The sequence below is a fragment of the Odontesthes bonariensis genome, chromosome 13 (genome assembly GCF_027942865.1).
Source record: "Odontesthes bonariensis isolate fOdoBon6 chromosome 13, fOdoBon6.hap1, whole genome shotgun sequence".
In the NCBI taxonomy this organism is placed as follows: domain Eukaryota; kingdom Metazoa; phylum Chordata; class Actinopteri; order Atheriniformes; family Atherinopsidae; genus Odontesthes; species Odontesthes bonariensis.
Genome location: NC_134518.1, coordinates 17,494,624 through 17,508,956, shown reverse-complemented (window position 1 = coordinate 17,508,956; position 14,333 = coordinate 17,494,624).

The window sequence follows — 14,333 nt, the reverse complement described above, 5'->3', positions numbered from 1 at the left end:
ACATGCAGGCTGCCACTGGGCTGACTGGAAGTTAAACTACCATTTGGACTGGTGGAGATGTTTCACTACATCTGGTTTGTACATGATGGCCTTATTCAGTCTGTCATTTCATGTAATTCTTTATTATTGGGCTGTCCCACATATTCTCTGAAAAGCCTCCAGCTGATCCAAAATGCTGCAGCCAGAGTTCTGATGAGAACTAACGGGAGAGATCATATTTCTCCAGTTTTAGCTTCTCTTCATGTTAAATTCAGAATAGGGTTTAAGATTCTTCTTCTCACATATAAAGCTCTTAATGACCAAGCTCCATCATATCTTAAAGATCTCATTGTAAGAGTTTTTCCTAACAGATCACTTCGCTCCCAAACTGCAGGTTTACTTGAGGTTCCCAGAGTTTCTAAAAGTAGAATGGGAGGCAGAGCCTTCAGTTATCAGGCCCCTCTCTTGTGGAATAAGCTGCCAGTAAATGTCCGGGAAGCAGACACCCTTTCCACTTTTAAGACCAGGCTTAAAACTTTCCTTTTTGATAAAGCTTATAGTTAGAGATGGCTCAGGTGACCCTGAAACATCCCATAGTTAAGCTGCTATAGGCCCAGACTGCTGGGGGGCCTCATCTGTCACACCTTTCCTCACTTTACTATCTTTTTCCCCTGTTCAATTTCTCAAATGATATTATGTACATGTGACTTTAGTGTGGTCATTAACTCGTGTTTCCCTGTTCCAACAGATATCCTTTAAATGGTGTTACAGTGGTTTTTCCCCCTCTTTTCTTTCTTCTCAAACCCCAGCTGGTGGAGGCGGATGGCCACGCTTCCTGAGTCTGGTTCTGCCAGAGGTTTCTTCCTGTTCAAAGAGAGTCTTTACTCTCCACAGTCGCCTCAGGCACGCTCAGGATGGGAGATTGGACTGAAGAGAAATTTCGGTGCAATCTGTTTGTTTCCTTAGCTAGGAAATTGTTTTTGAATTGGCTCTGTATAAAACAATTGGATTATTTTTTAATTTATTTATTGGATTATGATTACAATGAATTGAACTCCAATTGTCTTGAATTGGACTATATTATTTAAGTGCTTTGAGATGACATTTGTTGTAATTTGGCGCTATATAAATAAACTGAATTGAATTTAATTAATTTGCAATCAGGTAGATATATCTGTACTGCAGTTTTGTGAATGAATAATCAAAGGAAAATAGTTTCCACCATTGCTTTCTTAAATGATAGAAAAATCTGTCTGAATTCAATTCATTATGAGTTTTCAAATTTTGCTCTTTGTTTTATTCCATGAGCACATCACGTGTCCATCAACCAGATGTCAGTCATTGTCCTTCCCCACCACAGGCTGATTTGTGAAATGATCTGTTTTTCCTTTGCTTATGGGTGACTGAGCATCTTCTGGTGTACACTGCCATCAAGTGGGAAAAACAATTAAACAGGAAATCCAGTGGTTCTGGGTTAAAACATGAGTTTGAAAGTTCCAGATAAAAAGGAAAGAAAACAAATGATTAAATAAACAACAAAAAAAGAAAAATTGAGCGATAGAAAGTTAATTTGAACACAGAGAAATAATAAATGGTGCTTAGGAAACATTCTGGTCAAAAGTTTGCTGCCCTGACTGCCAGTGATCCAGTGAGTGGCCAACATGAGTCTAATGAGCTAAATGATTGAATGATTGACAGATCACACAGGAAATAAAACAAAAAAACAGAAGCAGTCTTCTACAACTGAGCAACTCTGGTTCACCACTAAAACACCAACTCACCCACTGCCTGCTGCACATTCAGGACTACGGAGATGTATGAGCTGGATTCATAACAATGTGTAATTCCCATTCTTTTTTTTCTATTTGTCATTGTATATATTTTTACCACCTCTATCTGTAAGGATCTCACAATACAAATACTGGATATCTGAATTTTTATTATGAATGTAAATTCATTTTAAAATTTCATGATGATTTTATGAAAATAAACAGGATTTCGTGTTAATCCTGTTGACGCGATGCACTGTAACTATCCAGCACTTGGTGGAGCAGTCTGACCAACAAAGGAAAAGAGATTAGGCGCTGAGGTATAATGTACTTGTAGGAGCACGAGACCGAGAGACGTGTTTGAGCTGAAGGGGGCAGCCGCACAGTGCGGAACATTTGGCTTTATCTGTTTTAACTGAGAATGGTAGAAAAATGATCCGAGGTTTGCAGGGCTGCCGGATAGATTACTGTGACTAGGAAACCATTCATTTGGGTCCAATTTGGTTTCCACATACAACCTTTTCCGGAGCTTATTTATCCTCTTCACCTTCTTCCCAGGAAAACCAGAAAAGTTTAAGTCTGATAACCCAGACATGGACTACAAACTGGCCTGTTAGATGCTGCTCGGTCACCTGTCCACTGAGGTGCAAGGAGGCTACTGTCCCTACTACAATCTACCCCTGAGAAATACCGTTTTTGACAGCTTATGCAACACGTCAGCTAAACAGGGGAGACAATTCTTTGTGTGTGTGCGCACACGTGTGTTTCAAGACACACAATATCAGTGTTTTAGGAGGGAAGGTGTTGGCAGAGGTAAGGTGCCAGGTCAGTGTCAGGACCTATCTGTCGCATCTTAACCCGTGTGAGGTGGTGCGTGTGGTGTTACACATGCTCCTGTATCTAGTGTTTGTTCAACCGTGTGCGTAAACGTACGGTATCATTTGTGCAGATGTTTGTGGTTGCTCAGTGTCACGGCAGGATGTTAGTATGTCAGACTCTGCTGAAGGGTTTACCTTAGAAACAGCAACGCAAGCTTGAGAGGTGAAAAAGTCACTAGTAAGCTTGACGTTGGGTCAAACGTAATTGTAGAAGACCACAACAGACACAGTTGTTGTGTTACTTCTTCCCACCTTTTCTGAAAATCAAACTCATTGCAGTTTATGCTTGTATTAGCTGTTTTCTCCTGCAAGAATCCACGCTTCAAATTTCCATTGTCAAAGCTAACGTGCGTGCTTGATGATCAATTTGTTGTTTTTTCAACTCTCGTTCCTCGACAGAGAGAGTTGTTAAAGTGCGTTTCTGAGAACGTGGCCGACACACGGAGCCAGCTGCCGCCGCTTTTTCTAGCTGAACTCTTCTTCCTTTGTTTTTGTTGAGCTTTTGTTTGCTTTCTTTCTGTTTCGTCTTTCTGTCCTTGTTATCTCTACTCATCTATTTGATCTGTTTCTATCTTCTGTTTCTCTTTCTTTGGCAGCACAGTGATAGAGAGGATTGCAGGTATCCATAGTAACATGTTTGTGTGTCTGTGTGTGTGTTTGTGTGTGTGTGTTGTGAGGGTGTGTGTGTGTGATCTGTGAGAGCAGCCTCTTGTCCGAGACACAATGTGGTAATTACCGGAGCTTACCTCGGCGCTAATTAACCGTCGCCGTGGTAATTGGAGGGGTCAAGTGAACAGGACGATTGGCTCACCTTCCTGCATCATCTACCACCTCTCTCCTTTACCATCCCTCACTTCTTCTCTCCTCCACTGACAACTTTGCTACTCCATCTTCACCCCTGTATCCCTCCCTCTTTCTCTCCTCCCTCCTCACCTCCTCTTTAACACCGGCACCATTGTACTAGCCTCTCTGTGTTTCTTGGTGCTGTACTTTCAGATGAGGGCGTTACTGCAAGAACTTGGCTACCATCTCTAAAAGGTGCCCCCTCCCTCCCTGCTCCAGCTGATCGGGCAGACTGTCAGCTGGCTGCCAACCAGAGGTGGAGCTTTTGACCTTCACAGCCTCCAGGAGTCCACAGCAGCATGTGATTAACTTACCTGGAAACCTTCGCAGACACCTAGAAGGATTGAATGGCAGCAATGCGCAGAAACATTTGTTTGCTTAAATGTTAAAAATGACATGCTCTTTGCTTTATTTCCGTACAGAAATCTAAATGTATTTCTGTTCAAAACAAATAAATAGATAAATAACTGCATTCACCTGGACATGTGGGAATCCAGGACTATGTTAGTGGAAGAAATCACAAGCGCTATTTTCACCATTATCAGTTTGAATCACATTTTTAAGTGGCTTCATCTGACATTTCAAAACTTTATTGTTAAGCTCTTAGGCCCATGACTTGCATAAAAATCACACACTTAAAACGAATGTTGCACAGTTACTGTAGATAGTACTCAGTCCTGCTTCGACCTGTGTTTGTCCTCAAATTTCTTCGTGTTTCAATTAAAAAGAGAAGATAATAGTGAATGTTTTCATAAAGCATCACTACCCCTTCGTTGTCTTTTTTTGTACCCCCAACACACGTGTTTGTCCTTGATGAAGCTTTAAAAAAAAAAATCAATAAACTCGCATGTCTGTCCTCTCTCCTGGCAAAGAGCTATAAGTTGCCAAAGAGTCTGCTACTTTCCACCCATCACCCATTTTTTCTATCTCATCCCCTCTATGGCTCCTTGGGGTTTCAAATTCTCATCATCTTTCTTGTTCTCCAGGCTCATGAAAAGAAATCCATCTGCCCTTTAGGGGAAAGAGTAAAAGATAGTCCTGCAGTGTAAATCAGACAGAAGAATAGATAGAGGTCTTTAAGAAAGAAGGAAATAGGTGGATAGTGGAAACTGAAGTGTCCGCTGGAGTCTTGAAGATTTCTCATGGATAGAGAGTTTAAAAGTAGGAAGACGCACAGGAATGATGAAGGAGAGAAATGAAAGTCAAAAGTGTGATGAAAGAAGGAGAAGAGAATGATTGAAGAAGAGAAGGAGAATAGACGGCATGAACAATTTGAGAAGAAGGAGTATGAAGGTTTGACATCATTACCGTCAGCAGGGCTTGTGTTTACCGCTCGGCTGCTGTTTACTGAGGAACCCGTACTGAGAGGACACCTGGTGAGCTGTCAGCACACACGCACACACACACACACACACACACACACACACACACACACACACACACACACACACACACACAGAGCAACCGTCATCATGGCGCTCTCCATGGTGCTGATCCCAACATCAGGGAGCCCAGCGCTGAGCAGAACGGGACGGGCGTCTTCTTCTGCTCTCCATAGGCTCCTGTCATAGGGGGGAGAACCAAAGAGGGGGGTGGGGAGGTTTGTAAAGGATCTATTTTTAACCACTTTCTTCATTATTTATTAATGAGCCAGTGTTTAGTCAGACCTGGGGTGCTGTTTAATGTATGATGACAACGTCGCTCTCCGGGGACCTTTCCCATACTCCTCGCCCCACGTTTTACATAACTGACACAGATTTGGGGGGCTGGGCGCATTGGCTATGGGTGAGCTATGGTGTGTAATTTAATGTGTCTGTGCAGACCAGAGGATATCCTCTCTCTTGATGCTGAGTGGTGTACACATGGGGAGGTTTAACAAGGGGCCACGCCAAGGTTCCCATTTTTTTTCATGCTGAGAGCAATCTAGCATTGCAGCGGAGAAGCAGAGCTCATCTTTTGATACCCACACATTTAATAAGAAAACTAACGCTTTTAGCTTGTTCATCACAGCCGATATTGGCTTATCTTCTGGCAGATTCCAAATACTTGGCTCACTGTTTCATTCTGCTGTCGTCATCAGAGGTGATTTCAAATTTTTTGAAAAAATCGTTTGCCTGGTTTTCTTCACTGACCTGTTAAAAATACTATGTTTTTCCATTCCAACTTATTTCCAAAGTTGTTTTTCTCTGATTGTTTCAAGGTCAAGATTTGATAACTGAGCCTTTGCGATCAATAGCCTGCTCTTAAATGCTGGAACTATGTGACTGTAGAGAATGGAAGCAGCAAAAACTCTCTCCACAAAAAAAAATCTTAAAGCTCTGTCACGTTGAGGCTCAGATGCTACATAGAAGACTTTTTGTAATTCTAAAAGTCCTTCTATGTGTTATTTATTGTTTCTTTCTGTGACAGTAGCAATGCTTTTAAACTTTGCCAGAAGCCTCTTTACTCACTTAATAAACAAAGAAAATGAGGAATCATTGAGCATTAACTTAAAGTGTGATCTCATGACTCGGGTAAGGTCAGTTGACATGGGGCAGAATGACAGGACCCTCGCTATAACATAGTCAAAGTTCACCAGCAACAAGAAGCTTTTTCTTGAAAAACAGGGTGTCTGGACGAGTTTGACAGTGGCTAGAGGCTCACTTGAAAGACTCTTCTATAAGAGATTCTTTGATGTGTGTTTCTGATGGGGAGTGTCAGTTACATAGCTGTCGATTTGGGAACCCATGGGCTATCATCTGCTGAGCCTTTGAGAGGAGCGCCCAATGTTCCAGGGCAAGCAGACATTTTGGATAACGGGTGTCTGAGCCAAGATTTCCTGCTCTGTATATTTCCTGCTCAGTGACTGTTTAAATGTAGAAAAGAAAAGAAAATAAACAAACTTGTTTTTTCTCTTCCTCCACATAGACTGTTGACCAGCATGTGACCAATGCTCACTCAAACGTGAAGTGCAACAAAATAACTCCAAAAAACATCTGGTACCAAGTTATTGTCTCTTACCCACAGACCCAGTTGTCCTGCAGATAATCTGTTCATAAAGATTACATGAAAAATAGTTGTGGTTAATTTCAATCGTCTGCACTAAAATATCTTCACATCCAGAACCCGTTGTCTGGGATAAAGAGAAAATTTCATTGTAAACTTCATAACTACAATTCCAAATAATCAAATGTGCATAAAAAGTATTTATTCTAATTACCCACACAAAACACAGCCTCAAAATGTTTTGAAAAATTAGGACTTCCTCTCCTTTACTTCACATTGTTTCGGTCTGGCATGCTGCATTTGGTGTACCATGGAAGCGGGATACATCATTTTCAGTAAACCAAGTAGAAGAAAGTCGTAGTACCCTAAAGTTGGAGAGAATCCACACTCGCACAGGCACACCACACAGAAAGACTCCTGCTGAGATTCAAACCACAAACCTTCTAGCTGTGAGGTGACAGGACATGTACTAATCCCTAAGCATAATAAGAATAATCATAAACACTGTAAAAACAAATAATGCAACACAAGGGATACTAATCATTCAATATAAAACAAATTAAGATTAAAAGTGAAAATAAAAGAGAGTAAGAGGGATAAAAAAAGCTCTAAAAGTTTCATATGACATCACAACAGAAGAAAAAGCATAAAAAACTACACACAATCCAACAAATTTCCCTATTATTGTTTTTTGTTTTTTATCGTATGTTCTTGTGTTTTAGGTTGTATTAATGTGTTTTGTCTGGTGTTGTAACATAGTGACTGAAAGAGAAAGTCATGCTGAGGTGAGCCCGGGTGACACAGGACTCTCCTGACAGTTGCATAGAAGACCTCTCTAGATGTGGGGCAGAGAGGTGAATACAAACCAGTTTGTTTCTCCATGCCAGGCCAGTGAACACACACACACACACACACACACATACATAAACAACTCATGCAGGCACACAGGAGGGGTGAGTCACGAGAACTCGGGGCATTCGCTCAGCTTCAACGTGCTGAACAGACAGGAACGCAAGAAACAAGAGGAGGGAGGAAGAAGGGCTGGAGGTGGCAGAGAAAACAGAAGGTTAAGAAAAGGAAGGAAATGAAGAAATGAGGTGGCAGATGATTACAGAGAGGCATGGAGAGATATAATGTAGCTTGATTGGAGCATAAATACATAATAATGTAACATAAAGCAGAGTATAATTAACATTCAAAATCTGTGCTTTAATAAGGCTGGTATTACTATTTCATTTGCATTTTAGGCCCACACACACGTGTGTATATGCAGTGCACCACAAACTAAGAAAAAGCTGCAGCCTTCATCAATAACTTTCAAAGACACTGGAAAAAAAAATAATCATACTGGTCTCAAGAACAGAGCAGACAAAATGTATCATTAACACCTGTGTGTGTACGTTTTACCCCACTGGGGCCATTTACATTATAAATACAACCTTGTCCAGCCTAGTCATCCTCATGAGGAACAAAGCCCAGCTCTTATGAGGTAAAACATAATTTCTGGGGTCCTTCTTCGGGGTTCGGTATGGTGTGAATTATGGTTTGGTTTAAGGTTTGTGTCATCCTGTCTATGATGAATCGACATCAATATGATAAAACTAATAAACATGAGTATTATGGAGCTCTGGACTACATATGCATGAGTTTAAAATGACGCTTCCATAAGTTGTCAGCAGTGTTACTTTCAAAAGTAACTATTTAGATTAACAGGATAACTGCCTTCAAAAAGTCATTAGTTACATCATTCGATTACGTGGTAAGAAAAAGTACTTTTGGATAACCAGATATGAACACGATTCTCTTCTGCTTGTACACTTTCATTGTAATGTCAGAGTAGATAAACGTATAAATGTTTCGATTGACAAATGAACAAGTCATTCTATACTCTTTACTTGATCATTATGTTTATAATGTTTAGCCTGAACTAGCATCTTCTGAAGAGAAAGGATTGTTTTTAGGATTTACTTTTTTCGAACAATATTCATATGCTATTCGTTTTTTTGATCTATTGTAATTTGTTTCATGATGATGCATCAAATTATAATATAAAGCAGTGTGAAGACCAGTGTAAAACAATTCAATTGTAGCACAGTCACCTGAATCTGCAGCTCCCCTACACTTTATGGTAAATTTCAGATCATTGTTTAGCTCTTGTTAACTTGTAGCTGTTTCCGTTGATACTCGCCACTCTCCCTCAAAAAGCTCAAGGACACAATGAGCTTTTTTGAACACCACCTGACCAGCATCAAGTAGCAGAGACATGTGGTTTGCAGTGAGCTGGTAAACACACTGGAGCATTCTGCAGCTTAAGCTATATTTCCCTCTGGAGTTGGTAGAGTGCAAAAAAGTAAATATTAGACTTAGAAGGGGAAAATATGTCAAAGTCATCAAAGTGTACCTGGAAACTTGTACATGTCTCTTAGTGAAACTGCCCTCAATAAATGAGACCGTTCTCCCAAAGACGCAACGGCAATAGTTTGTTTGAACAGACTGTAAAAGGGTATATTTAGACGCAAAACTTTTCTAATCAAGTAGTTTTGGTGCCTAAACCTAAACAGACATGAAGGGAAAACAAATCTAACAAATCCAGATGAACGTCTCTATGTTAAAAGGGTTATGAGTTTGTCCAGCACCGCCCTTATAATGTCCCTTTGCAGACTTTGTTGCTCTTTTTCAAAGCTGGAATAGTGAGAATGGTTTAGCAATGGAGCCAAAGATGAAGAGCCTTCAAAGTGCAAAGACAGTGCAAGTGTCCTTACTGCAGTTGTACAGTGGTGTGTACTTACAGTGCAGTTTGGCTTGGAGAAAACTGAGATTAAACAAAACAAGGGAATAAAAAAAAGAAATTAAAGGTAATAACTGAGAGCAGCTTGACCCTAAAAAGGTGTCAAATTACTCATGGTGTGGTTTGACTGGTCCTCGGTACAAGTAGAGGATGGCCATATAAGATACATGTGATTTCTGAAACACAGTATCATATCTGATGCTATAAATAGAAAATAAATTCAGTAGGGGGAACTTGAGAGTGCATCATCGACTCTTTTAGAGAAAGGATTCTTGGATCCTTCTGGATTTCGGTTACTGAAAACCTCGTGAAGCTGCTGAAATGCAGTTTTAAAGGCTGCAATTATTATATTTCTGGAGCCTTTAAAACTCATTACATCTATTATAAAATGTCTATCATCCGATCTCTGAGCACAGGGACACAATCATGCTTTTTTTTTTGTCACAAAATAATTTTCAAGGCTGTTTTTTTTTTGATGCACTTGCAGTTTGGGTATTTGCTTATCTTCCTTTTACATTATGCAGCTTTTCAATTTCAATGATTTTGTTCAGTTGCACCGCGTATTGTTTGTTTACTCGAGTTCACAAATATGTGCATATGTGTGTGAATCCTGTCTGCATTTAAGGTGGACGTGTCATTATTTGCTTTTATGTAACAGCTGCCCTGAGCAGCTGACATACATCCACATTGTGCATGTATTTTTGTGTGTGTGCGCGCGCTTGTAGGTGTTTGCAGTACAGTAAAAATCTTTTGAGTCCACATTTACGTAAGAGTAGCAGGCACTGCACTGTTCCATGGCATCGGGAAAACCCTTTTCCACCCACATCTGCCCTGGTATTCTGTTACTGAAAGCCGGGTGAGCTAACACACACACACACACACACACGCACACACACACACACACACACACACACACACACACACACACACACACACACACACACACACACACACACACACACACACACAGACACACAAACCGGAACTGCTGCCTTGAATAATGAACACAGCCCTCTTGTTATGGCTTCATAAATATTTCATCAATAATCTGACATTAATGGGTTTTCCCTTCATGTAATCCTACCTTATTTGTTTAAAGCAGCTACACGAACAACACAAACTCCAGAGAGGAACCTCGAGTAGCACTTCACTCAGTATGTTATGAGGCCTGCAGACAATGTTACACATATGTCACCATATATATATGTTTACAGTACAGAAATGTGTGGACGGCGTCCTTTTTCTTACTGAAAGACATTTTATTTAGAGCAGTGGGGACAGTGAATCGTACATTTTATGTTTTACTTGCTATCTGCCACCTATATGTCTTGTTTTATCACAGGCCTTACAGCTGTTACAGCAGCGGGGAAGCCCTTTGTACATTTATATGTGTGTGTGTTTACTTTTGTAATGAGACTTCTGGTTTCTGGGGAAAGCCCAAGGGCTAACCTCCACCCACTCATTGTTCCTGGATACCTGTCTGTGCATCACTGCTTCCCTCTCCATGTGTGTGTGTCTGTGTGTGTGTGTTGTGGTGGATCATGTTCACCTTTTGCAAAGACGGCAGCCTCTGGATTTCTAAAATTCTCTGTCTCTTTCTCTTTATTTTTTTCCCCTTGTCTCCTTTTCTGTATCTGCTGTTTCTCAGAATTCGTATCAGTTTTTTCCCCTCTCTGTTCCACAACCCAAGGGCAAAGACGAGATTTGAGATCTGTCGTCTTGCTGAGCAGCTCCAGCGTTTGTGGAGCTGACGCTTTTGTATGTGTTATCTGTGCAGGAGAATGTGGTTTTCCTACTGACTAAAACACCTGTATCAACAGTGAGTTTACTGTATATAACATTTTCATCCCCGTATTTCCACTGTATGCAAGATCATAAAAACAGACACAGACCAGAGCAACCTCAATCACCACAGTTGGTAGAGAGTATTTAAAGGAAACATTCATCCCCACCTCAAATGTACATGGTTTCCTCTGGCCTGTGGTACTTTATGATCATGTTACTAAAGAAAAATCCACAAACAATCCTTTGGACTAATTCAGTCTAGAAGCAGTTTTCTTCAAATAAAAGATTTCAAGCATATAAATTTCGTAGAGTGAAGTATGCATTCAAGGCATGTGCTCGACAAAACTTGGTGGGTCATTTTGTTTCCCACTTCTGGTAGGCATGACTGCTGTAACATTTCTATATTGTCCTTGTTTGCTTTTGCATGGTTTTCCATAAGATTTGCCACATTAAATGTCAGCATGTGTTACGTACCTTTTGTTGTTTACATTTGGGACACGTGCATAAATACTAAAGGGCCATGTGTGGCTCATAAATGTGGCATTTTTGAAAAGCAGGCTGGGGTGGCGAATGGGTCAGCACATGGAGGAAACTTTTCTTTTTTTGTCTTACCTTTAGTAGCACGGTTTATACGGTGGTAAGTCCCGTTGCTGCTGTTGTATACTTTTGCGACACTGCAGTGTTTACTCAGTACTTCTGCTAATGCTAGCATCACTTTCAAATGACTTATATCAGCACTCTACGCCATGTGAACAAGTGAAACACTTTCCAAGCTAAACATTATAAATGTTACCATATTAGTATATCGTTAACATCAGAAGTCAACCACAACCTCAAACAAAAATGCACACAGAATTACTAGGTTAAAAACAGAATGTGCTCATTGGCAACTTATCAACATATATAGCTATAGCTTTCATTCACTGCATACAAAAGCTGGGGTCTGAATTTGGTATTGATTAAGGTCCTGACCAAATAACAAATGGCAGAGTACAATTTAATAGCTCGAAGACTGAAAGGACATTTGGGATGATAGAATAAACATTGAAGAGAAAAACATAGTGATCCACCTTACCCCTGCAGCTTGTGTCTGGCGTCATAAAAAGTAATATAACTCATTTTTGTCCTCTCATGTGACATCTTTCCACGCAGTTACACTTTGATGAATGTAACAACTAATGCCACACGCCAGCACACTATAACTGTGAGTATGTCATTATTTTTTATCTATCTAAACATTAGTAGTACCTTTAGCTAATTTTGGCTCATGTCTCTCTTCTGTTAAGTAAACCACTTAACTGAACATTAGTTGTTAATAGCAAAGCAACAAGCAAACAAGAGGTACCTGTGTCATTTTAACTGCTTTTTTTTTAAATTGGAAACTATGTAATAGTAAAAGGACATCGCTCTCCTTTTTTTTTTTATCTGCATTCCCGCAGGACATGGTCCAAAAAGGCTAATTTGGACCACAAGGAAATTTAAATTGTGGGCCATATTTTGGCCAAACATTCTTTTCTGTCAGGAGAATTGATTGGCTAGTATATGTTGCTTTAAGATATTTTCATCTTGTACCTTGAAAACAATCTGCTTTTCGAGCACCTTAAGTTTGAAGCGTAAGTTACCTTTGCGAACTGTAATATGCATAATTAGAAGTAAAAAGTGGTCTACTCTGAGATGGGAGTGTGTCACAGAAATCCACAGCAGATCTGATAGCTCACTAAATTAGATATTTTTAAACCTATGGGGAATCAAACAAACTGCCAGGATTGTGTGTGTTTTTTTTTTTTTAGATTTTTTTTTTAGTTTTGAGTCAGACACCCAAATACATACTCTAAAGCACAGAAAAAGGCGCCATTTTTTATTTGCATTTACTGCCTTTAAAGCCACAAAAGTTACTTCATCTGACACTTGATTGAACAAAATGCTCCCTCCGTTCAGTGGGAAAGTTCTTATGAATACTTACTAGTATCCTGTTTGTCATAATCTCAAACAGCTGTGAGTCTGCTCTAGCATGCAGTGAAATTAAACTAACACAACTGCATTGTCATCCTACTTGTGAAACAAAATGCAAGATATGTCATGTCGGCGTGAGAACCACTCATAAAATAGCAGAGGAATCTCCAACGAGGAGCAGTACACCTCCGCGTCATATAACAGTGTTCACACCAGTTGCTCGATTCAGTCCCACCATTACTGACTAATCAGTGGTTTGCTTGTGTGTGCAATGATACCAAGTGTGTCGTGTGTGTGTGTGTGTGTGTGTGGGGGGGGGGGGGTAATAAGTGGAGCCTGTAAGTAGAGTATGGTGGGAGGAAAGGAACTGGCTGTTACTGGATGTGGAGTGGGAGGCAGGCAGAAGTAGGGCTCCCCTGGTTACTGTTGCTCTGTGGGTGGCTACCAGCAGCCAGGCTCTCCTCTCTGCTCATGACACTGTCGCTGGGTTGAGGGGGCGATGGACGGGACTACCTTTCTATCGCTCCAGCTCATACTTCACACCTCCTTCCCATGCCTCTTGTCCTCCCTCCTCTTTTACTTGTCTTACCACATCCGTCCCCTCACCTTGCGTTCTTTCAGCCCAGTTTCTTTTATGAGCCTTCCATAGTTTGTCTCCCACACTGACCCCCCACTGTTTGGTCTTAAAAGGAGGTTTCCAAACTCTGCAGTTGTCAGCGGAAACACCATTTCTCTTCCATGCCAGACTCTCCACCTACCTATGAAACTCCTGAGCTCCTGTACCTGTGTCTTTCTTATTTTTTCCCCCCTCCCTGCCTTCTTCTCTCTATGAACCCTACCACACAGTTCATTTAAACCTCGGTACAGGGATAAGTGCAATATTCTTAACTTTGGTTCACGTTTGGTCCTTGCTTTGCCTCCTTTGGCCACTGCTTTGTGTATCATTGTTTTATTCCCGTTCTGACTGTTTTTTGCGTTTCTATCTTTATTGCTGGGTCTGTGTGTGTGTGGTCAGCTGTTCTTAGTGCTACATAGCTGATGTCAGATTGGATAGTCTCAAAGCAATAAGGCAGTAATCTCTTAAAGGCCCAGAGGCTTTTAAGTCAACACATTCGCTCATCTCTCCTTGTTCTCTTTTACCTCCCTCTTTCTTCCCCACTGTTGGAAAGACAAGGCTGTATTACCTCTAAATGGATCTTTGTTGTGGTGATATTCTCCTAAGTCTCACACACGTCCCTATCCATACGTGCATGCTCACTCGCTCATAAGCAGCAGATGTACACACACACACACACACACACACACCTCAGGATGTTGCTCCACACCTGCCATCTTTATGAAGCTGAGAATTAT